The following is a 27198-nucleotide window of genomic DNA, read 5'->3' on the forward strand; positions in this document are numbered from 1 at the left end:
GGGCAGTAGCATATTTGACTCTAGTGCTTAACTTTGGGTCTCCCACCCAGGGCAGCCCACCTTAGCAAGCTGCTTTCCTGATTAAGGAATGAATGAAGTTTCATATAGATCACTTCAATGACCCAGAATCAGTTCATATTTCATATGCTACCTACCCAACTCTCTGGTCCCAGCCATCTTCTTGTAATACATTCCACTATGTTCTTTTCCTCTTCTCCTATATGGGTATTCTTCTTCTTTCCTCACAGTCACCTCTAGGTCTAGGAATATTAATACAATTCATATTATCATTACTTCTAGAAAGAGCCACCATTGACTATGACTTCCCAACCAAAATGCTCTTCCCTGGCTCCCACTCCCCCATACGTACTTCCTCCCTCTATGCAATTACAAATTCACTGAATGCTGGAACTGTCTCCTTCCTTTTGTGTTTATATTCCAGTACTCAACACAGAGCCTATCACATGGCAAGTGTGTGTTATTAATAAATGCTTTTCATTCATTCAGTATTTTTGTAAGTGTGAACTCTCTCTCCAAGGCAAATCACATTTGATGAAGTACTTGTAGCTGAAAAAAAATTATCACTTGTTGGCCAAAATTGCATGATGACCCTCTTCAAACTAAGCTAGTCTGGTCCCCAGATGACCCACATCCAAATGATGTTGGGTCCATAACCAAAGTCTTTCAACTTGGTGGTGCTTTTCTGATCCTGTGCCCCGCTTGGATGGACTTCAAAAAGCCAAAGGAGAGGAGGAAATGGAACTCAGATCACAGTGTTTTGTACATTGCAAGAGCTTGCTAAATGTTTTTTTTTTCCATTCTCTCATTCAAGAGCATTCATGGTTTTGGAGTCAGGAAACTTGGGTTCAAATATCTCCTCCAATATTTCATTCTTATGTGAACCTGAGTAAGCCAACCCTTTGGAGCCATAGTATCCTTGTCTATAAAAACAAGAGGGTTGAATTAGATGGCCTATGAATTCCCTTTAAGCTCTAGGTCAATGATCTTAGAATGATCCTCTAATCTTATGTGATGCTTAATGGCACCATCTTTGGAAACTGAAACAGGTTTCTGTTTTCGAATACAGATGAAGTGTTTGCCTTTATTAAAGAGAAGGGAGTAAAATGAAAGGAATGTGTGTGTGTGTGTGTGTGTGTGTGAACCATGTGGCAAGCCAGGCCTTCCCTCAGAGGAGCTGAGAGGAGTGTGGCTTTTCGATTTGTTCTCTCTCAGCAGGCAATGGCATAAGAACCAGCACATATGTCCTTGAATGGTAGAGAGCAGGGGGAATCTGGCCTGGCTGCTATATGCCTGGAGAGGACAGAACCTGATGTCAGATTTAACATGAAGGTGAGAAGCCCCTCAGTTTCATGCAGGGAGGTTGATTTCCATCTGGGAAGGGAACTACAGAAGGCTGATCCTTGGTTTGAAAGGAGAAAAGCTGCAAAACCCAGGGAGCATCTGTTCCTTGTAAACCAGGCAACCACTGCCAGACAGGCTTCAGTTAATCAGCAAATTCTGCCCTAGCACTGGCCTCTTTCCACTAACAGAGCAGCTGGCTTGGGAGCTCTTGAGTTACCTTTCTTTGGGAAACATATCCATGATATTTTCTTTCTTCCTATCCCGCATGCTTAGCTCTGCTTTGAATTCTGTCTCCTTGTAAACAGCTCCAGGAAGAGGATAATGATTTACTAATAATTCTGTTAGGAGATGAATTCAGACAAAAGAAGGAATGAGAAATACCAAAAGAGCAACAGCCCTTCTGTGGCTTAGGGAAGATAGCTTGGCTTTCAAGAGCATGTCTGTGCAATGGATAAAATACTGTTGGATTTTGGAAGCTAAAGACTTAGATTAATTGTGATGAACAATGTCAGCTCAAAAAATCATAATTCACAGAATCAGACATTTCAAGGAAACTTAGAAATCATCTAGCCTGGTGGTATCAAAGTCCAAGAGAATCAGGAACCTCTAGAGTCTAGACTGTACATAAGGATCCTTTTGGGCTGCATGCTGTCTTAGAAAAACATATTAATATTATCTTTGTTTTTATTATATTTTATTTATGTTATTAAATATTTCCCAATTCATTTTCATCTGATCTGAGCGGTACTCAGGAGTTCGGTCCACTGATCTAGCCCAACCCTTCCTTTCTCAGATGAGGAACTCGAGCCCATAAAAGTCTAAGAGGCTTCCACAGTAGTTTATAGATAGATGGAAACTAGGATTTGGGACCATAAGCCATAGGTTCTAATCCCACCTTTACCACTTACTCCCTATGTGACCTTAGACAAGTTTACTCCATATTTTTGTCATCTGAAAAATGAGTGGGTTGAACTCAATTGCCTCTAAGTTATCCTCCAGCTCTAATCCACTGGGCCACCCTGTCCCAACCTGGATTCACATCCCAACCCTGCCTCTTATAATCTCTGTAACCTCAGATAAATCAAAATCACAACAATGATTTGTAAAATGAGGAGGGTGAATGACATGATCTCTGAGGTATCTTTCAGTTCTAAACATGTGACCCTATGGGCCTCGATAGCCTAATTCATGATCCTAAAAAAAGAAGAAAAAGGGGAAATTGTAAGGTTTTATATTTTTTTAACTTGACCTAGGATTTCACTGGCCTAGAGAATTTACAAATGCCTTCTCTTCATGTAAATCATCACTTGCTCAGCCCCTGAATGTCTTTGAGATGTGTTGGACCTGAGAGGTTAGCAAAGTGATTAGGATTACAATTATGGATCCGAGGTGGGATGGGGTCCCGGGCCCTCTTGGTTCTGAGGTTGGCTCTCTATTGTCTATACCACATTCTATGTTTTAACTTTCCTCTCCCTAAAAAGCCACTGAAATTCACAGCAAAGAATTATTCCTGAATCCCTATAATTGGGAATCTGCATACTCAGGTCAAAAGTGTGCTCCATATGGACTATTGTTTGCATAGCCCAAACTGGGGTGCATTAAAGAAGGCCACCAGAGGTTGCCCAGCTCATACCAAGTGAACTAGTTGGCTGGCACTGGCTCTTTCTGATCTGTCTGGTGTTGAATAAAGAGTAAAAGCTATTATGGCCCTTTGGGTGGGAAAGAAGCCTCAAATCATCTTTCACCTAGAGTCAGTGTCACTCCAAGAGCACACTGCCTTCCTCTGCCTCTTTGGTGTCTGTTGTTTTCCGCTTTGAAGTAAAAGACGAGATAGTTAAGACCTTGTGAAGTTTTGAAAAGTGAGGAAAGGGAGCCACCAGAAGTGGCTGCTGGGAGCTCGACTCCATCCCAGGATTGGTTAGAAGCCAGTCAGCGAGTTGTGCAGTCCAAAATGACTTGCCCAGATTAGTAGAGCAGTGGCAGGGAGTCTATTGACTCTGGCCCATTTGGAAGTGAACTTGGTGGAGGATGAAGGGTAGGCTATATGGAAATGGCATTGTCTGAGCTCACTCCCCACAGGGATAGATGGAGGTAGCCCAGGAGAGTGTGTCCCCAGCTGTCAGAAGGAAATGCTCCTAAATTATATTCTTACTCTGTCTACACAGTAAACATCACTTTGTAAAAGCGATTTGTAAATTGGTTAAATGAAACTTGGGCACTACTCACTGGTGGCTAACATTTGGAGGAACATACTGGAAGGGGCAGAACTTATAGATAGCCCTGGAACTAGCCATCCCACTTTCTCTGGTTGTGTCCCTGAGGGGCTGATGCAGTTGACCTTGTAACTAGCCTTTCTCTAGAACTGTAAGCTAGTTATGACTACACCCCCACCTGGGAAATCTCCCTGAGGGAAATCTCTTTGGCAGTAAGGAAGTGGTTGCTTGTAAAGGCCAACCCCCCATCTCTCTGCCAATAGCCATTCATTTTCTAAATAATATTGAAAAGAAGCTGTTTTACAAAGCCAGCCCAATTAAAAAAGCATTCTTGGGGGTGGGGGGCAGCTGGGTAGCTCAGTGGATTGAGATCCAGCCCTAGAGATGGGAGGTCCTAGGTTCAAATTTGACCTCAGACACTTCCCAGCTGTATGACCCTGGGCAAGTCACTTGACCCCCTTTGCCTAGCCCTTACCATTCTTCTGCCTTGGAGCCAATACACAGTATTGACTCCAAGACGGAAGGTAAGGGTTTAAAAAAAGCATTCTGGGAGTTCAGGCTGACCAGAAAGAAATTTTGCAAATTATGTTGGAGTCTGGAGATAAAATGCAGGAAATGAACATGACAATGGAAATATTGACTCAGCTGTTGACACAGCTCCCAGAGACCAGCTGACTCAGTCCTTCTGAAATGATTGTTTAGTCTCTGGACCATTCAATCCTATTCTAATCTGGGTTTAAAGAGTATCTGACCTGTTGTTTACTCACACTGAATATTCACTGAGGAACATATAGGGCTTTTGGAATTAGCCCGCAGAATCACCACAAACACTGGGCATTTATAAAGAATCAAGGTCATGTCTTGGGTCTTTGAACTAAGCTTGTTCATTGAAAGGCACTGGGGTGGAGGCAAAAGGATGATGGTTTAAAGGCAGGGTAGACTGGCCTTTGAGTCTTACCTCTGGTACTTTTTTGCTGGCCTTTCTGCCTCAATCTTCTCATTTGTAAAATGGGTTGAAATAGCTATCCCTACCTTACAGATTTGTCTTTGGTCAGAGGTGTGATTTCATCAGGGAAGAGAGCTCCTGGTAAGGAAATATATCCACCAATCTCGAGTAGCATTTTATATATCTAGGAATTGTAACAGCTTAGCCCTAAGATGTATATTATTGTTTCCTGTCTATACCCAATACTGGTAATAGCTAACATTTGTGTACCACCTTAAAAATTTGCAAATCACATTTAATATAATGTAACACACAATAAAAATCATCATCATAAAAACAGATAAAAACCATTAGAACCATTTTATAGGTAAGAAAACTGAGTCTCAGAAAAACTTAGTGACTTGCTCAGAGTATCTTTGAAGAGAGAAAAGAAAAGAAATTAGCTCTTTCTGATGCCAACTTCAACATTCTATCTATCCACTGCCTCTCTAAAATGATAATGATAATTTTAATTCATATTATATGTTTGTTTATCCCTCTCCTTCCTCTGTCTTCTTTCAGGTTGTAAGCTTCCTGAAGGCAGGGTTATATTGTTTGTCATCTTTTTATCCCCATCATCCAGTAGAGTATTTGAACTTAGCAGATTTTTAATACATGTTTATTGAATCAAAAATACATGAAGCAACAAATAAATAAACATAATGCATCATCATTCCATGCCTGGAATCTATTCAGGGATTTCTTAAAACTTGCCACTCTTTTTTTTATGGACTTAAAAGGATTCTAATTGCTTTTTAAAAAGATGCCTCTGAAGGAAGCTTATTATAATATATGTTCAATTGAGTAAAATGGACTATCAATATCCTTAGAAATTTCCAAGTAGCTGGTGAATAACAAAGGAAGAGGAGAAAAAGGATAAATTCTGACAAAGTGTAGTAGTTGAAAAGAAAAATCCTGACATTTCAGATTTCTGTATTCTAATTTTAATTCAGTTTAAGAAATAGATACTAACCATCTCAAAATGGTCAGTTCATTAGAAGACATTGTGGATATATAATAGACAATTCTTATTTCAACATTTCTAAGATCCTTGATTTAAAGTTGTGAAATTATATGAACAGTTTTCAAAGGTAGAAATGTACAAATGAATGGCCTTGTGAAAGAATACTCCAAGTCACTAATAATTAGAGAAATGCAAACAATTTTCTTCCTATTCCTCAGTAAGACATGGAAATAGTCAATGTTGAAGACTCGCGGTATAGAAAGAGACACACCAATCCACTTTGAATTAGTCTACCCATTATGCAAAATAAGTTGGAATTATGTAAGGAAAGTCAGAGAACAAGAGATCTGCCTACTGGGAAAATGTGCCAAGGAGGTCAGAGATAGGGGAGAGAATGCCATGTATACTAATATATTCATAGCAATAATTCTTGTAATTGCAACATATATTAAAATAACATATCTTCTACCACTTAGAAAAAATGCTTATCCTATGTGAATGCAGTGGAATAATAATGAGCTGTACAAAATTGTGAATATGAGGGATTTGGAGAGCCATGGGAAGGCAAATGAACTTTTTCAGAGTGAAGAGAGAAGAGACAGGAGAGCAACATAAACATCAACTACAACTACCCAGAACAAATAAAACAAAGAAACCCAAACCAGAGGATGACTGAACTCTGGCTAACTGTAAACACCAACAGCATTCCTTGGGGGAAGTACAGATGCAGTATGAGGCATTTCAAATGCTGGATAACATCTATATTATAAGGTAGCATTTCATATGAAGATATTTGGAATAATAAATAACTATAATATTAAAAATCAATATTTTTTTAGTCTTGGTTTAATCAATGTGGGCATTCTAGCAACACAAAAGTCAACCCTTCCATGTCAGTCTTCATAGTGGCTGTGCTCCAGAGTATCTGTCAACTGGCAGTTTATCTCTCAGGTTGAACATCTCTTCAGGTCCTTGAAGGATGGACAGGGATGATCTTATGTGGCCTTTGAATACCTTGCAGCTACTTAGGATGTTCTAGAGTTCATTACAGAAGCTTTTAACAACCCAGAGTCGTCATGCCATGACAAAGTCTCAGAGAGGGACTTCCAAAGAGAAAGAAAAACAATAACTATAATTTATATGAGATTTTATGGTTCCAAAGACCTGGTAAGATAGGAATATCTATTATCTTGTATACTCCTTCCACTAACTCTGTATGCCAAAAATGTTTATAGCCTCACTCTTTGTGGTCACAAAAAATTGGAAATGAGGGGATGGCCTTTGATTGGGGAATGGCTGAACAGATTGTGTTATCTGATGGTGATGGAATACTGTTGTGCTTAAAGGAATAATAAACTGGAGGAACTCCATGTGAACTGGAACAAACTCCAGGAATTGATGCAGAGTGAAAGGAGCAGAACCAGGAGAACATTATACACAGAGATGGATACACTGTGGCACAATTGAATGTAATGGACTTCTCTACTAGCAGTAATGCAGTAATCTAGGGCAATTCTGAGGGACTTATGATAAAGATGCTCTCCACATCCAGAGAAAGAACTATGGGAGTAGAAACACAAAAGAAAAACAACTGCTTGATCACATGGGTTAATGGGGATATGATTGGGGATGTAGACTCTAAATGATAACCCTAATGCAAATATCAATAATATGGAAGTAGGTCTTGTTCAATGACACAAGTAAAACCCAGTGGAATTGTGTGTTGACTATTGGGGGGGGGGGGGACAGGAGAGTGAAAGAACATGAATCATTTAACCATGGAAAAATATTCTAAATTAATTTAATAGTTTTTCAATTAAAAAAAGACAATTAGTGACAAGTAAAAAAATAACAGTATGGCAGTGATGATGATGATGATGATTATAATGATGATGATATTAATAATAGCTAGAATTCATATGTACTTTAAAGTTTGTGAAGTTTTTCATGAATATTACCTCATTTTATCCTAACAGTAATGCTGAGAGCAAAGCATTCTTATACTCATTTTGAAAACTGATGAAACTAAGCAGACAGAAGTTAAGAGACTTGCCCAGGGTCACACAGTTAATAAATGTCTGACTGGATTAAAACTCAAATCTTCCTGATTCTAGGAACGACATTCTATCTGCTGCACCACCAACTAACTCTGGAAGTCAGAGGGTAGGACCAGTAGCAATGGGTGAAAGGTACAAAGAAACTAATTCACCAACTTAATATTGGGAAAGAAATCCCTGACAATTAGATTTGTCCAAGAGTAGGAGCTAGATTTGGAAGGAAGCTTGAAGGTAATCTAGGCCAACTCACCAATTCTCTCACTTCATAGATGAGGTAACTTTATAGATTAGAGAAGTAATTTGACTGATGTCAAACAGGTAAGAAGTTTTTAGTCATTTTTAATTGAGTTCTACTGTAAATCTTGAAATCTCTCAGACTTGTGAATGTTAAAAATTTCCCAATTGGGGAATTCTTAATTGGAACAAATTCTGAGAAACATTCCCCATTTTGATGTGAGAACTCACCAGGATCAGAAATGGGAGGACCTCTACTCCAACCATATTTAAGACTGCTTTAGGAGAGAAAACTCCTTGCTAAACAATGAAAGTACTTGGACCCATGCTTATAATAAGGCAAGGAGTTCTTTGAGCCAGGCCTGTTTTTAGAATTGATACAATGGGATGCTAGGGACCTAAAAGGGTCGGGCAAGTTTTCTCTTGATGAGATTAGTTGACTCAGCTGTGTTTTCTCTCGTTCAGACTTACTGAGGAGATTGGTTGACTTAGCAGGAATTTAGATGGGCAGTCCTTTGGAAAGCGTCTACAGTGATTGGTAGATGTAGGGACTTAGGGGAGGTGACATGGGAGAAAAACCCCTATATAAGAAAAAGCAGAATCTCTTGAGAGATATATCCTTTTGGAGAAATCCTTTTGGAGGATCTCTGATGAGGATTGCTTGGGAAGAATCTCTTGAGAGAGGCTCTGGAGAAGGGAAGCTCTTGGAGGACAATCTCTAAGGAGGTCTAGCTGGAGCTCTCTCTGGTGAAGTCAGCTGACATGGAGCTGGCCTGGTGTCACTAGAATCCTTGTTTAGGCAGACCTTGTGGTGAGTGTTAAAAAACTGACTGACTGATTCTCTCTCTTAAGACTCAGGTCTAGGCCATATTGGCTTGAGGCCCTTCATAATTATTCCTTTCCTACTCTTTCTCTAATTCCTCATTATATTATTAATTTAAAATCTCTATAAAACCCAGTTGACTTGGGTATTTGAATAATTGGGAATGTTCCCCTGGTGACCACCTTATATTTGATTTAAAAACCAAGACACTATAGTGAAACATATTTTCTGCAGTCAAATTTACTCACCCTCTTTTATATCTATCACAATTTATATCTTCCACCATTTTAACTCACTACATTTTAAGACCTCAACCAATTTAAATCTCACACTACTCTTTATGACCAGACTGGAGAAGTTCACCATTTCCTTCTCTAGATCATTTTTCAGACAAGGAAATGGAGGCAAACAGAGTAAAGTGACTTGCCCAGGGTCATATAGCTAGTAAATGCCTTAGATTAGATTTGAGGCCTGGCACTCCATTCACTGCACCACTGAGCTGCATAAAAGTAGCCATAGCTGAAAATTAAACCAATGTTCTCTTAACATTCCCATGTCCAACACTCTTCAGTGCACAGAGAAGCATGGGAGACCATTAAAAAAATGAGTGCAGTATCTATGAGGGCCCATCCAACATTTCAACATTCTTCTCATCAAAAATTATGTTTAGCCTACTTCCTCATCTGTTGCCATTAATGATTACTTAGACATGAAGACACACAGTGTCTTCACTACAGTGAGGGCTTTCGAATAGAAAATGATGATATAACAGCATGAAATTCAAAGGGACCAAAAGTAATGTCTAACAATTAGGTTAAAAAATTATCTTCATGAGAATGTAGTGAGAGAAAACATGGTAAGAGAGCAGTTAAGGGGGGAAAACAGAATTTTTGTTGCTTCAAGACTAAACTAAAATCATCCATATAACGTGGCAATCAAAAAACTCATGTAATTTTTGGGCTTCATTAAATGATGATTAACATCAGGGAAAAGGAAATGATGGTTCTCTAGGAATAGGTGATCAGTGATGCACCCCACAGTTTGGGAAAGATATAATTCATCCAGAGAATATCTAGAAGAAAGCAATCAGGATGGTGAAAGGCCTTGAGTCCATGTTGCTTGAGCATCAGTTGAAGAACTCATTTTTAATGTAACAAACAAAATATACATTAAAAAATATAATGATGGAAGACATGCACCTTCCCCAATAAAGACAACAGGGTTAGCCTACAGCAGAGAAGACTGGAGGAAACATGAAAGCTGGGTTTAAGCAATAAAAGGACCAATCTAGACTTGAGGTCAAGAAATGCTTGCCAACAATTCCCATCCCGAAGACAGGCGGGGTTTCTTGTGAGAATGTGAGCTGGTTGTGTTGTTGGGCTTCAAGCAGAGCATGGGCAACTGATCATTCCCTATGTTGGAGTGGGGATTTTTGTATGGGTTAGATTAGGTAGCCACTGGGGTCACTTCCAGCTCTCAAATTCTCCAATTTGAATGTGAGCAACTGATATTGCCTTTACACCCTCAGCTTTCTCGTCTATTAAAATAGGCATGAAAACAGTATGGACTTTGCCACAGTGATCCAGTGATATAGCATAAGTAAAGTGCTTTACAAACCTCGACACACTGAATACATAGGAGTTATTATCATAAAACCTAAATTGAAATGACCTAGAAGTTTAATTTTGGCATCCACGTTTATGACAGGAGCTCAAATAGAGGTGGCTTTATTAGAAATGTGTTGCTTTTGCCATTCTCTAAATGGAGGAGGTAATTAAACATTTCCATTGATCACAGAAAATTAAGAGCATTCTATATATCCAGTTAATGCCCAGCTGGAAAATAAGGGAATATTATGAGTAAGAAAACTGACACTACAAATATGACAGCTAATTGATCACCGTCTGAACTGTGCAAGGGTAGGGTCAGGTAGACATGCGTGGAGCCACACAGCACCCCCCAAAATAAAGATGGATCAGAGAAGCCAGGCCATGCTAGGGCAATATCATGCTGGGCTTCATGAAATAAGCGAAGTATGAAGGATTGGTCACATGACAGCCTTCTAGTGCTGCAAAACTCTCTTGGGAAAAATGCTAAGAAAATCCATCAAATCACTTAGCATGTGCAGAATACTACGCTGTGTCTTGGCATGCAAAGTAAAAGGGAAAACAGACTAACAGGCTAAACAAGGAAACAAAAATGGACCTCAAGGAGCTCAGGATCTAATGGGGGAGAAGCTAACATACAGCAGCGCCCCCTGGTGTTTGTAACAGGAAGGACTTTGACTAGTGTTTGTAGCAAAATCCTGGGAATAAATTCCACAGAGTTGATTGTTTGAGAAGCAAAAAGGTTAAAAGAAGGAGAATTTTTTCCATAAAGTGTAACTGTTGTTCTTAGATTTTCAGAAGATCTTTGCTTAGAGCTAAGAACTGTGCACAATTGGGGGCTACTCCAAAGAGCCTATAATGTAAGAAGGTGCAAGAAGGAAGTCCTAACACAAAACCACATGTTGGGGAACTACTGCTTAAAACAAACAAACAAACAAACAAAAGATCCTCATCTCCTGTCTTAAAATTTATCGTCAGTATCAAGTCTAAGGCAAATAAGTGGTAAGAGCTAAATAATTGGGGTAAGTGATTTGCCCAGGGTCACACAGCTAGGATTTGTCTGACACCAGATTTGAACCCAGGGCCACCCATCTCCAGGTCTGGCTCTCTATCCTCTGAGCCACCTAGCTGCCCCACTAGGATAACTATTAGCAGAAATATTTATAACTGTGATAGGCAGAACCTAAAATAGTTTGTAGCTATCCAATTTGAAGATTGATGTATATCCCCACAGCCAGGTACATGTATCCCGAAGGCAATCTTTGGTCCCTTCTATGTACTCCATCTAGACATAGCTCTGTCTACATGACTAACAGTGATGTGGCTGTCTGGGTAATGCAACATACAAATCAACTGCAAGAACAACTGCAAGAAATCCCTTTGAGGATTGGCCTATATTCTCTCCTATGGTTCCCAAAGCTCACAGAAGAGATGATTCCACTGTGCAGTTAAGGACACTGAGGTTCAGGGAGCTTTGGAGATCTCTCAATGCTCGTGGTCAATCAGATATTTAATATTAGAGTCAGCAACTGAACTTGGGTTTCTACTGACTCTACTGTCAGTAATCTTTCCATTATACCATCCTGTGGAAGCAGATCAGTCTAATTTAAGAGACAATATCTGGATCAGAAATGTATTGGGGTGACAGAGACGATTTAGAGCCAGGCCTAGATATAGAAGGACCTGGGTTCAATGTTCTCATGTTCTTTTTAAAAATATTATATCATTTAATAGTGTATGATATTGATACTATTAAAACACATCAAATATTTGATTGGCTGTATTTGAGAGAATAAAATTGAAGACATCTGCTTAAATCTTGTTTCTTTGTGAGCTATAAGAGCAAATGAAATTCTTATCTCCTTCTCCATTATAATTACTCTCTGATTAGAGGGAAAGTAATTATCAGAGGGAAGAGTAATTAGAACTTTGTTCATCTTATAGAAATGTTTTATTGCTTACCATTCAGATTTTAATGAATAAAAAAAACATGAGGCCATTTCTTCGAGGATAATATGGTTTCTCAGTGGGGGCATGAGATTCCCTTGAGTAAAAAATGAGACTCCTTCACAATCGTCCCCAGAAAAGGATGTGTCTTACCTCTTGCTTATAAAGGGAGTTATGTTTTGTTATTCTTTTATAAACTTTCTACCTGTATAACCCAGGGCAAGTCACTTAATCCCTACTGCCTACACCTCATCATTCTTCTGTCTTAGAACCAATATGTAGTAGCAATTATATGACAGAAGGTAAGGATTTTAAAAATATGTTTTGAACTCTGTGGTACCAGCTCACACCTAGCAGATTGACCAATATGGCAGCAAAGGAAAGTAATGAATGCTGGAGGGGTTGTGGCAAAATTGGGACACTAATATACTGCTGGTGGAGTTGTGAATTGATCCAATCATTCTGGAAGGTAATTTGGAACTATGCCCAAAGGGCACTAAAAGACCCTTTGATCCAGCCATAGCACTGCTGGGTTTGTACCCCAAAGAGATAATGAGGAAAATAACTTGTACAAGAATATTCATAGCTGCGCTCTTTGTGGTGGCCAAAAATTGGAAAACGAGGGGATGCCCATCAATTGGGGAATGGCTGAACGAATTGTGGTGTCTGTTGGTGATGGAATACTGTTGTGCTCAAAGAAATAATGAACTGGAGGGATTCCATGTGAACTGGAACAAACTCCAGGAATTGATGCAGAGTGAAAGGAGCAGAACCAGGAGAACATTGTACACAGAGACTGATACACTGTGGCACAATCCAATGTAACAGACTTTTCTACTAGAATCAATGCAATGATCCAGGACAATTCAGAGGAACTTTTGAGAAAGATGCTATCCACACCCAGAGAAAGAACTGTAGGAATGTAAAATGATGAGATAACAGCATGAAATTCACTGAAACTCATGGTCCTCCACTGTACTGCATCACACACACACACACACCAACACACACATTCCCAGTCAAAGCAATTCCAATGATACATGTGTCATTGTTCAAAACCTATTTCCTTGTTGTTCTGTAATAATGTTACAGATCTAGTACACAGAATACATAATTGACAGTACTCTGTAACATTCTAGACTGGGCATTAGCTTTGTACCTACTCTGTTTTATTAATTACTTATCTTGCTCTTAGAAATAATTACCTATAGTACAATAGTAATTGTTTCAATTCATTTAAAACTACTGATTTTATTGTTAATGTTTAATCGATGCTAACTAGTGAGAAATGTAAGATTTCAGAGTATGAGGGTCCCATTCTTGTTACTTTTCTTCACATTAGAAACAACCAAAAATATATTTTTCTTTTTCTTATTATTTATTTTTTTGAATATTTTTCCATGGTTACATGGATTCATGATTTTTCCCACCCCTCTTCCTTCCCCACCCTGAGCTGACAAGCAATTCCACATTCCCTGTCTAGAAGAGCTGCAAGACCTCTCCTACATTGACAAATGATGGCAAAGTGGACAATGGAAAAACATGGAACCTGTGCATTGGGGACTCTGGCATTCTAGAAGAATCCCCCACTCTTATGCATGCTCCTTATTCCCTATGGCAACAAACACAAAAATATACGTCCACCTGAGTTTGGAAAGGGAAATGCTAAACTACCAGACGCCAGTAAGTATTCCAACCCTGATCCCCCGGGTATGGAAGTTGCCACTCCACGATAGAAGATGACACTCTACAGCAGAGCTGTTACTCCATAATATCAGCTCCAAAGAGGCTACTCTACTAGCCCTTGGGCATATCCACCAGCCCTAAAGCTACCTGATTAGCCCCTAGACTATTCTGCCAATTATTAGGCTTACTACCAAAAAGAATAGAACTAGCAATGTTGCTCAAAGCTGAATGCATGGGCTAGGTTTGATAAACACATGCAGAACAAAGGGGAACATGTAGCCACATACATTGACTGACTTTCAGAAATGGCAGAATCAATATTGGGTCCAGAGGCTAATAGTGAAGAGTCTTCTAATGACGTAAGAAGACAGTTTTTGAGGGACTGCTCACCTCATTTAAGGAACTTCTTTAAGCACTATTTTCCTAAATATGACAAGGTCAGTTTCAAAATTACATGAAACAGCTAGTTAAATCCATGATAATCACACAGAACAGCACAAACAAATGCAAGACTTGAAAGATAAACCAGAAGTAACAGAGAAAATCTTAGCGAAAAAGAGATAGAGGAAATCAAGAAACTCAACACAGTTAGGACTTACACAAAACCAAAACCAGCGCAGAGAGAAACTAGAGAGACTAAGCAATGCTTCTTCTGTCACAAGAGAGGACACTTTATAAAAAAATGTAAAGAAATATGAAGTGAAAGACAAGACCATACAAAATAGATACACAAAAAAGGCAAAATTCCACTTTCTGTTCTCATTACAAGCTAAAATTCTCAAAGCAAGCAAATGATTTGGAAGAGATGCAAAAAGCTATTGACTAGAGCCAAACCTAAGTATTCAGACATGGTTAGGAAAGAATTATGAAGTCAGGCCTATAAGTTAAGTGTGACACACAGAGATAGAAGAAATACAAAAATGAGGCTGCTGTTAAAATTAGGAAAAAGAGTAAACAATGAAAAATTTGTGCAAGAAAGTGAATCTATGAGTGATAGCTATTGCAATAAATCAAGAGAAAGGCCGAAACAAGTAATACAGACAGATGTAGAAATAAAGGAAATAATTTCTCAAATTGCAACTGACATAAGAGACTCAGAGAAATCCTGCATAGTAGCTACACAAGAAAAACGTACAAATGAAGTCAAATCATTATTAGAGAACTTTTTCCAGTGCAGAGTGGGCTCTGGGATTGAATTTTGTAAAAGACAAAGTCACAAAAACTCAAGCAAGAGTTAGTGAGAGATACAGAGAAACAAAATTTCAATTCCCCACAAGTTACTGTTGCTAGAGATGAAAACGCTTTGAAACCATTCCCAGATTTGCATGACATCCCACCAAACTCAGTTAATTTGTCCAATAGCTTTATGGCACAAAACCCCTTAGAAAAAAACATCTAATTTGAATCCAGACACAGAAACTTTCCATCCATCAATGATTGATTTAGATAAGACAAAATTCACTGAAAATGAAGCTGAAATTACATTTGAAAACAATAATCCTATTCAACGTAATACGGGTGACATTACAGTTGAATTTGAAATGGGGAATGGAATGGAAATCTTAGTAACTGAAAGAGCAACCAAGGATTCAAATGGCATACTAGAAGCCAAAATTCTAAGTGGCAGAGGGGAATCTGGCCAAACAATCATATCTCTCCATAGATCATACCTTCTTGTTAATTCCCTCATGTCCAGATAACCTTTTAGGATGAGATTTTTTGTGTAAGATTCAAGCGACTTTACAATGTGAAAAATCTGGGAAATTTTATTTGCATTTACCCAAGAATTCACTGAAACACTACCCATTGTTATACTTAGAACAACTAGAAGAAGAACCTGAAAAAATTCAAGTTGTTACATCTATGTATGACATACCAAAAGATATGCTACAAGGGGTGTTTGCAAAACATCAAAATGATGTGGGTAGTATCAAGTCGATTACTCCAGTCAGGATTGAGGTCAGGGAAGGGATACCACCTACAATACTGTAATACAGATTGAGTAGAGAAGCTAAAGAAGGGATAACACCTATCATAAATAGTTTGCTTGAGCGAGGCATATTGAGACCTATGGTATCTGAATACAATAGCCCAATTCTAGCTATTAAAAAGAATAAGCTAAATGAAGATGGCACTCCCATCTGGAGATTTTTCATGGATCTGAGGGCTGTGAATAATTTTTAAGGAAAAGACACACTGTCACACCTTCACTAATTGATATCATAACCCAAATACCTGCAGAAGCTAGGTGGTACACAGTGTTAGATCTGAGCAATGCTTACTTTACTATACTGTTGCACCCTGATTCTCAAAACATTTTTGCTTTCCAATGGGAACAAACTCAGCTGTGCTATACTAGATTAGTGCAAGGATATTGCGAGTCTGCTTCAATATTTTGCCAACTTTTGCAAAGAGATCTAGCCACCATAACTTTCAAACATAGCAGATTAATACCCTACATGGATGATTTGCTGCTAGCATCTTCTGACCCAAAAACATGTTTGGAGGATTCAAAGAAGTTATTGATAGAACTTCATGAGAAAGGACATAAAGTTTCAAAAAAGAAGATTCAGTGGGTCCTTCCAACAGTGGAATATTTAGGATTTGTCTTGGAGGGGGGCACCAGGAAAATCTCTAATAAAAGAATAGCAGACATATAGAAGCTAAGCATCCCTAGAACTAAGAAAGGACTTAGAGCTTTTCTAGGGGTTGCTGGTTTCTTGAGACAGTACATAGTGGAATATTCTCATATTTCCAAATGTTTAACTGATTTGACAAAGAAGGACATCAAAGAACCATTAAAATTGAACAAAGTACATTTGCATGCTTTGTCACAGTTGAAAGGAACTATTCTATCAGCTCCAGCTTTCGGAATACCTGATTATAAGAAAGAATTCCACTTGTATGTCCATGAAGCAAAAGGCATTGCTTCTGCAATTCTAGCAGAGTATTTTGGGTTAAATCTAAGGGCTATTGTGTTTTACAGTTCTATTCTCGACTCAATTGCACAAGGAATGGTACACTGCCTCAGGAGTGTAGTACCTACAGCTCTAATGGTCAAGAAATCATATGATATAGTACTGGGATGTAAATTGCGTGTGTATTCTGCACACCAAATTGAAAAATTGTTACGGTTGCAGAATATGCATTCATTCACCAATGCAAGAATATCCCAGTATGAATTCATTCTGTTCGGCAATGATAACATCACAATTCATAGATATACACCATTGAACCCAGTGACTCTGATTCCTGATCTGCCAATGGGTGGAGAAGTAGTGCATGATTGTGGTCAAATAGTTGAACTCATGCACAAGCCAAATGAATGCCTTAAAGACACACCTCCTATTGATCCAGAAATAGAATTATACACATATGGATCCTCCTGTGTTCTCAATGGGAGAAAATTCACAGGGGAAGCTGTAGTTGACAATGACACAACATTTTGGCATGCATCACTACCAAGTCATGTCAGCGACCAAGGAGCCAAGCTCAAGGCTCTGCTTATGGCCTTAGAATTAGCTAGAGGGAAAAGAGCTAATATTTTTCTGGACTCACACTATGCTTTCTCCACTGTACATTGGTCATCATACATATGGAAAAACAGAGGGTATAAAACTTCAGCTGGGAAACCAATTGCATATGGCAACCTAATCGATCATATTATAAGTGCTGTAGACTTTCCTAACCCACAATGCGTCCCTGTTCACTGTGTCGAATGCCTTTGTCAGGTCTATGAAGACAATGTAGAGACTCAGGTTCTGCTCAAGGTATTTTTCCTGCATTTGCCTCACTGTGCAGACCATGTTGATGGTGCTGCGATCTGGTCGGAAGCCTCATTGTGATTCAGGCAGGTTCTGCTCTGAAACAGATGACAGGAGTCTGTTGAGTATAACACGGGCGAGGATCTTTCTGGCAGTGGAGAGTAGTGAGATGCCTCTGTAGTTGTCACAGGCTGCTTGTGAGCCTTTGTTCTTGTAGAGTACTAGGATAGAGGTATCTCTGAGTTCTGGGGGCATGTCTTCCTCTTCCCATATGCTGGTCAGCACTATGTGGAATGCCTGGAGCGCCTTTCCATTTAAGGCCTTGTACACCTCGGTTGGGATCCCGTCTTTACCGGGTGCCTTGCCTGAACTCATTTGTTTAATGGCTTTTTGGACTTCCTCTATTGAAGGAGGGACATCAAGTTGTTTAATGGTGCAGTTTTGGGGGATCTGGTCAAGAGCGCTTTGGTCAACTAAAGAGGGTCGGTTGAGAAGCTGACTGAAGTGTTCTTTCCACCTGTTGATGATGCCTTTTTAATCTTTTATGAGAGTGTCACCGTCAGAGGATAGCAAGGGAGTGGCGGTGGGTTTTAATGGTCCATAGACAATCTTAAGGGCACTGAAAAATTGTTTGTAGTTTTTCATATCAGCAAACCGCTGGATTTCTTCTGCCTTTTTTTCCCACCATCGGTCTTGCATCTTCCTGATCTCACACTGCGCTGTGGCTTGGAGAGACTTGAATCTGTCCTTTTTAGGAGCAGAGTTTGGGTTATTTTGCCACTCCATAAAGGCTTTGTTCTTCTTGCTCAATAGGTCTTCAATAGCAGTGTTGTTCTCGTCAAACCAGTCCTGGTGGTTGTCCTGGTGGTTTTGCCCAGCAAAATTCGTCAAACTGATCCAGTTCTTTCATGTCGACATGACAGGGGAAGTCCTATCTGGTGGAGAGACTTCTGATCGCTTCAACATCTCCAATGGTGTGAAACAAGGCTGTGTCCTCACTCAGGTACTATTCAACCTATTTTTCACCCAAATATTACGACATGCTGTGATGGATCTAGACCTAGGTGTCTACATCAAATACCAACTGGATGGCTCACTATTTGACCTTTGCCGCCTAACTGAAAAAAACAAAGACAACAGAGAGACTCATCCTGGAAGCTCTCTTTGCAGATGACTGTTCTCTCATGGCCCACCAAGAAAATCATCTCCAAACCATTGTGGACAGATTCTCCACCGCAACAAAACTGTTTGGCCTGACTATCAGCCTCAGCAAAACAGAGGTGCTGTTCCAACCTGCACCAGGGAGGCCAACGAACCAGCCGTGCATTACAATCGACAGCAGGCAACTTTCTAACGTCAACACTTTCAAGTACCTGGGCAGCACCATCGCCAACGACGGGTCCCTAGACCACGAGATTAATGCCAGGATCCAAAAGGCCAGCCAGGCACTCGGGCAGCTGCGCTGCAAAGTCCTCCAACACAGAGGTGTAAGCACTGCGACGAAGCTCAAAGTGTATAACGCAGTGGTCCTCAGCTCGCTCCTGTACAGTTGTGAAACATGGACACTGTACCGGAAGCACATGAAACAGCTGGAGCAATTCCACCAATGCTCTCTCCGGTCAATCATGAGGATCCAATGGCAGGACCGAATCACCAACCAGGAAGTCCTCGACAGAGCCAACTCCACCAGCATCGAAGTCATGGTCCTCAAAACCCAGCTACGATGGTCTGGACACTTCATCCGCATGGACCCACAGCGAATACCAAGACAGGTATTCTATGGTGAACTGTCAGCTGGACTCAGGAAACAAGGTTGACCAAAGAAAAGATTCAAGGATGAGCTAAAGTCCAACTTGAAGTGGGCTGGCATCACACCAAAGCAACTAGAACTCGCTGCCTCTGACAGAAGCAGCTGGCGAACCCACATTAACCATGCCGCCACCACCTTTGAAGATGAGCAACGTCAACGTCTTGCCGCTGTGCATGAACGCCGACACCAGGCCACAACCACACCTCCCGTAACAACTGGAGTCCCATGCCCCATGTGCCACAAACTGTGCGCCTCAGTCTTTGGACTCCAAAGCCACATGAGAGTTCACCGTAGATGAAACTGCACAAAGACAATAGTCATTCTAGATCACTGAGAGACTACTACTACTACTAGACTTTCTTAAAGAGGTGGCCATAACCCATTGTAAGGCACATACTCATGGAAAGGACAGGGTATCCCTAGGGAATGACAGAGCAGATATAACATCAAAATATGCTGCAAGGTTCAGATCCCCCCATGTGCTGAATTTCTGTCTGATTGAAAGGCATAATCTCACTGAAGTATACGATGGAGAAGAAATACATACAGTCATGGAAAGGGCAGCTAGGTGCTAAACTGATCAAAGGCATCTGGATTGCTCAAGGGGGTAAACCTATTCTCCCTAAAAAGTTGTATCAACATCTATGCACTGTAATTCATGAAAAGGGACATTATGGAGTGCAAAGGATTCTGGATGCCATACAGAGGCATTGGACAGCACCAGGAATAACAACAAATGCTATTAGAACTTGTCAGGCATGTGAAACATGCAGAAGGTATAATCACGGACATTTGAAGAGCATAGCATTGGAAGGCAGACCACTCAGCTATATATCTTTCCAGTGCATTCAAACTGATTATATCAACATGCCTAAAGACAAAGGATACAAATATGCATTGGTGATTGTGGATAGACTGACTAGATGGGTTGAAGCATGTCCATCCAAGAAAAATAATACTGTGACAGTAGTGAGATTTCTATTAAAGTAGATTATACCCAGACATGGCATTCCCGATACCATAGATTCAGACAAGGGGTCCCACTTCACTGCCCAGGTTCTACAAGAAATCTACAAGAACGTGGGGATTAAGTGTAGCTACCATTCAGTTTATTGGCCCCAAAGTTCCGGTCAGATCAAGCATATGAACAAAGAATTGAAGACACAGATAGGTAAACTCTGTTCAGAAACACACTTCAAATGGACAGATGTTTTGCCTCTTGCTTTGTTCAACATAAGAACCAGGCCTAGGACTGACCTGCATATATCACCATTTGAAATGCTATATGGTCAGCCACTTTGACATAGTAGGACAGTAAAGCCACCTTAAAAGGGAAATGTGTTCTTCATGAATATTTAAAACAGATACAACATAGAATTGAAGGACTAAGGAAACTGGATCTGCTTGTGCAAAGAATACCACAAGAGTTTTCATTACATAAGATAAAACCAGGTGATAAGGTATATGTCAAGAACTTTAATAATCTCCTACAGAACCAAGATGGATTGGTCCAATGACAGTCGTAATGACAACCCCAACATCTTTAAAGGTTGATCAAAGAGATCCATGGTTCACATGTAAAATTGCATCACACCCATAATGTTGAGTAGCACTAGGAAAATAATCAACATTCAATAACAGTCCCTAATGAAAATAAAGGAAAGCATGCATGAAAGTACATATCAACAGATAGTACAGAAAAGAGAGCATTGCACATGTTAAAATGATAAGAGGAAAGCACCCCTATAGCAAATAATACAATTCCAAAGAGAAATACAGCCAGTAACACAGAGCAAAAGGGAAACATGCATTTAAAAGTTTAGCAGCCAAAGAAAATCTCTTCATACTCTATCTGCCTATATTAGTCACAGAAAAGAAAGAAACAATGTTATCTCAAATGAATACATAACTCCATGACCAAAAAGAAAATATATTATATCTAAATGCTATCTCCAGGACACAGTTAAACATATAATGAACCTTTGTGAAAGAAGTCAAACATCTAAAAGATTAGCAAACTTCAAATCATATATGACAAAATTCTAAGAACTTATGCACAATGCTTACACCCACCCATGAAGATGTACATATGCAAAGTCTACTTACATGCATGACGATGTACATGAGTAAAGCTTACTCCCATGCATGAAGATAAACACATGTAATGCTTAATTCCACACATAAAGAATAACTGATAAATTCTGACAAGCATTCATGAAGAACTCAGCTTACTTCCATGCACATGAGAATTTCAATCTTACACACATGAACATGTAAAAACCTTACACACATGCATGTTCTGGATTGTTCCTGAGTTTGTTCCTGAATTGAAGAACCCAGGTCTACAATCAAGAGTGAAAGAAGATGACTGGCATGCAGATCAGATGACAAGAGATGAAGGACCAGATGATGAAGACAGAGTTTATACAAGCAACATAAAAGGACATGGAAAGACTTTGATATTTTGGACTTGGGATCATGAGGATATGTAAGAATGCATCATACATGTTAACATGACACATAAGCATGCACATCCTACATAGAAAAGGAAGATATCTCATGGAATGGGTAAGTATACAACGTACAGGATAGCTGCAAAACAAGAGTCACACTGATAAAATTTCTGTGGAAAATTCAAACAGACACGATATTTCTTATCTGCACAAGTCTGCACAGAAATCATGAACAATAAATATGGATGTACATATTTAAATTTGTAATAAGTACAACTTATGTACACCTGTACATGGTAATTTACTAACAAGCTAACTATATTAGAATAGTTTATTAATATTCTAATGACTAACAATAGTGACAGCTTAGTGAATTTGTTCAAGTCTTAGGAAAGTAGAGACAGACATAGAACCACTTAAGTTTAGAAGTAGATTGCATTATGATTTTGGTTAGCAATTGTTAGTGATAGAATATTTTTCTTAGTTGAATTTATAGTCATTAGGAGATAAGACAGTTTCATATTCAAAATGTTATGGATATTGTTGGAATGGTTTGAAAATTGTTACGTGATTTATTATGTAATAACCATGTTCATGTAAATCCCTATTACCTAAACCATTTTTCTATACCCAAACTTATCATAGACCTAGGTAGACAGAATAGCTAAGATAAGTTAGGATTTGTTATTTTGGGAGGGTAAAGGAATATTTTAATATAGTATAGGGTAAGAATAGATAGCTACAAATATCCAAAAGGTGAGTAGCATTAAAATTTGCAGCTGCAAAAATTTTTTAAGACAAAAAAGGGAGGGATGTAAAAGAGAGAATATACATGCATGCAAAGGACATCATCTATCAGTCAAAAGGAACATTCCATTTGTAATGCTACCGGGAAAAATAGTTGAAGCCAATCCAGGCTGAATGGGGCGGAGAGGCTTCTGAAATGGGCTGAGAGGCTTGGTGGACTAACCCTTTGGCTTCTGACAGGGTGGTGGAGAAGAAGTTTTTGGCTGCTGTGACTGATGGTGGTGAAGAAGCTAATTTGAATCTCTAATACTTATCTGGCTGATTGACAGAGAAGAAGAAGCTCATGTCCTACCTCCTATAATATACATGTAATTGGGACATCTAGGTGGTTCAGTGGATAGAGCACCAGGCCTAGAAATGGGAGGTCCTGGGTTCAAATCTGACCTTAGATACTTCCTAGATGGATGACCCTAGGCAAGTCACTTACCCCAATTGCCTAGCCCTTACCACTCTTCTGCCTTGGAACTGATACTTAGTATTAATTCTAAAACAGAAAATAAGGGTTTAAAAAAGATCCATTTAATTGTTAGTAATCATTTCCCTTCTCAAACTGTCTTGGATTTGTTTACCTACAAACATTTTATATCTCTACAGTAGAAAGTATTTTCTTTGAGACATTTTTCTTTCATTTTTGTCTTTGAATCTCTGGTCTCTAGCAGAGGTCCTGGCATACAGTTGAAACTGTTGAAATGTAACAAAAGAGCCTCCAAATCTTTGAAAATGCTTACTATTTAATTATAATGCCCTATGGAGTCAGAGAACAATTGAGAAAACATTTCTCCCTCCCTTCTTTGCAGATGTGGGAGTCTAAGATCATGAAACAGGACATATTCCATCAAACTAGATTGATATGTTGGCCAGTTTTGCTAGCTGCTTTTTCTTTTCTTTTTAATTTTTAATTCTTTGTTACAAGAAACGGCTCCTTGAAGAGGAGATGAGGAGATATATTTGGAAATGAAAGTGATAGAGAAACAAAAGCTATCAATAAAATACTTTTTTAAATGCCAGTTGAGTTGAATTTAGTTGTGGAATTTTGTCACCAGACTAACACTGCTCAGACCTGTCCTTGCTATCCTTTACTGCATATTAGAAAGAAGTAATCTCTCTCTTTTGAAGAAAAATTACCAAAGAAGGGATTCATAAGAAAAGAATCTTCTAGGAAAAATAGCTCAGAAGCCACATTTGCGAACATAAAGTGTTCACTGACAAGGCCTGAACTAGTTTCCACACGGGATAAAATTCATTATCTGTGAACATTTTTGTCCTGGAGCAAATCTTATGCATTGAAGCTTTAGAAAATATAGACCTCTAACAGAATAATGAATTGATATACCTTCCAACATTTTGGACGTGTCCATTACACTAATTAAAATCTAGTGTGCCCACAGCTTTTTAATTACCTTTCATCATTGAGATAGTCAATGAAGCTGGCTTTATTACCTGCTGTAATAATAAATCATCTTCAGCCCAGAAAGGGTTTCTCACTCTAAAATACCAATGGTGGTTTGCTTCTCTCCAGCTGAAGAAGAGGAGGGCTTATAATTGGACTTATTTTTTTATGGCCCATAAATTCAAGGAGAAAATGATGGAGACTTCCCTACTCTTTAGGGTATCTATCTTTGCATCCCTTTTACACACTTTTCCTTTTTCAGTAGATAAATTTTTGCAACCCTGGACAGAGAAATTGAAACAAGAGTCAACTTGCCAGAATGAATGAATCATTACAAAAAGACATTTTAAAAAAGGACAAGTGAGTTAATAGAGGTAAAATATATTAAGCTGGATTGCCATGACCGAATACCCATGGATCTTTCATAGGATCATAGATTTAGAGCTAGAAGGGACGTTAGAAATCCCTGTGTCCAATATCTTCATGTCACCCTCCAAGATTAAGTGACTTACCCAAGGTCACACAGTTGTTGTTGTTCAGTCATTTTTCAGTTGTTTCTGACTCTTCATGATCTCATTTGGGGTTTTCTTAGTGGAGATACTGGAATGGTTTTCCATTTCCATCTCCAAATGAGGAAACTGAGGCTGTGGTTCTGTGAATTGCCTAGGGTCACACAGCTAGTAAGTGTCTGAGACCATATTTGAACTCAGAAAGACTCTAGGCGCAGCACTCTACCCTCTGTCACCTAGCTGCAAAATTAATAAGTGGCAGAGCTGGGATTTAAAACCAAATGCTCTATTTGCAAAACAAGAGTTTGGTTTTTGTTCATTTTGCTCTTCTGTTTCACCAGGCTGTCTCTCATTTAAAGTCCCCAAGTGGAACAATGGCTAGAGGGCTCAGAGATAGGAAGATTCAAGTTCAAATCCCATGCTTAGCTACTTCCTAGCCTGTTAAATTGGATAAGACCCTTTACCTCTTCTAGCCTCAGTTTCCTCATCTGCAAAATGAGGCATCTTGCCTCAATGCCCTCTGTGGTATGGTAGTCACATACCTCTAAATCTATAATCCAATCTCCTATCACCAGTCTAGCCCCTGAGCTCTAAAGAATTTCATTGGCCAGGTCTGGTAATCTGTTTGCCTTAATAAGGTAAGGACAAGGAGGAGGCATCTTCTGATGTTTGACCTTAGAAGCTTAGAATTTATGGAAAAATTGGAAGCTGACAACTGGTGTCTTCAATATGTCTAGACAACAGCCCTAATCTGAAATGTTTATACCTGGGGTAAGTGCCACCGACCAGCTTAGGAAGGGGATATGGGAAGTGGGAAAGGCTGACAGTGTAAAGGCATATTCATTTGTGTAGAAGCAGGGTCAATACTGCCCTGTGGGGAGAAGTGGAGACCTGAAGTCAGCAAGAGGCTTCTGCTGCCCACCCCTATTCCTATACCCTTTCCCCCTTGAGAGGCAGCCCTTTCAATGGCTTCTTATTTTAACAGATTCTTTTTGATAAGAAGAATCTAGCTTCAGTTCTTTCTTCACATTTGAAAACTGCGAGGATGGTCACTGGGAAGGGGAACAGGGAAAAGATTGCTAATCCTTATAACAAAGGGTAGGTGCTTTAGAAGAAGAGAATGAAAGAGAATTCAATCTCCCAGCAATGGATATATATATATATATATATATAATAAAACCCTTACCTTCTATCTTAGGATCAATACTGTTTATTGGTTCCAATGTATCAGATCAGTAAAGGTTAGGCAATGGGGATTAATAGACTCACTCGGGGTCATATAGCTAGGAAGAATCTGAGGTTATATTTGAACCCAAGACCTCCTCTATCTAGTGCTAAGGGGTAAAATTTGGGGTTATGACTGAATATATTATATTAGTGGTCGCCAGGGACTTGAATTCAATCCCAATGAAATACTCAAGTCAGTATGGGATTTTATGGTGGTCTATTTACAATAGAAGGAAGGAAGTAAGAAGGAAAAGAGGGAAAGGGTAGAAGATCTACTCCTGCCTGGCCTAAGCCAAGGGGAGTTCAGAGGCCTCAGCCAATGGGCCCTCTCAGAAGATTAAATCTAGCTCAACTTCCAGCCAGGAGGCCTCCTCCAAGACAAGGGGCCTCCTCTGAGGATAGTGCCTTCAGAAGGTCAAAGAAAAGGGGAGTCAGTGTTATCCCTCACCAAGGCTGATTCAGGGAAACTGCCTTACCTAATCCATGCTACAGAGCTCCTCCCAGGAAAACCTCAAGCACGCCAAATGCCACTAAAAGTTCCCCAGTGAGAGAGAGAGAAAGAGAAAGAGAGAGAGAGAGACAGAGAGAGAGAGAGAGAGAGAGAGAGAGAGAGAGAGAGAGAGAGAGAGAGAGACAGAGAGACAGAGAGACAGAGAGACAGAGACAGAGAGAGACAGAGAGACAGAGAGAGAGACAGAGAGAGAGAGAGACAGAGATAGAGAGAGAGAGAGAGAGAGAGAGAGAGAGAGAGAGAGAGAGAGAGAGAGAGAGAGAGAGAGAGAGAGAAACTATCACAGGAAATGATGCAAAATATATAGGCAGTTCTTTACCTCACTTCCTGTGTCTCACATGTACCAATTGTGGCTTAAGCTTGGCTTAGGACAGCCCAGGGGGTCAGTCAGTTGTTTCTGATTTGTCACTTGTTAGCACATGCTGGTCATAGGCCATCCTCCCCTACAGTTAATCCTTAAGTGAGGGTGTATACATTCTTGATTGCTATAATTCTAAAGACTAAGCAGGGTGGAGTAAATCTAGAATTCAAACTAGGCCTAGCTCTCAACCCCCTGAGCCACCTAGCTGCCCCCAGCAATGGATTTTTAAAGTTAAAAGGGACCTTAGGAACCATCTAGACCAGCATTTGTAAAAGTTTTTAAGTTCATGTGCCCAAACTGAAACTTCAAGCTGAGTGTGAGCCGCCTGTATTACCCAGAGAGCAGAGGGAGGATGTGTTTGCTTTGGGTGGCTGGACAGAGGGGTAGGGCATGCAAAAAATGTCCTTGGGCACTGGGAAGAGGGAGAATGGAGCAGCTCCCCCCATGTCAGCTGTGCCAATACTTCATCAATGCTAATCTAGACCAAT

At 39.6% G+C, this 27198-nt stretch overlaps 1 long non-coding RNA gene across 1 annotated transcript; it reads right to left on the reverse strand.

Moving 5' to 3' along the window:
* LOC103095574 (uncharacterized) lies at positions 1 to 26607 on the reverse strand. The gene is made up of 3 exons (XR_470625.2): positions 26315 to 26607; positions 1580 to 1700; positions 1 to 260 (listed from the first exon to the last, which is right to left on the reverse strand). It is a non-coding gene; the product is annotated as an uncharacterized LOC103095574 (long non-coding RNA).
* Positions 26608 to 27198: the final 591 nt, after the last annotated feature.

This window comes from Monodelphis domestica, chromosome 7, assembly GCF_027887165.1.
Source record: "Monodelphis domestica isolate mMonDom1 chromosome 7, mMonDom1.pri, whole genome shotgun sequence".
Classification (NCBI taxonomy): domain Eukaryota; kingdom Metazoa; phylum Chordata; class Mammalia; order Didelphimorphia; family Didelphidae; genus Monodelphis; species Monodelphis domestica.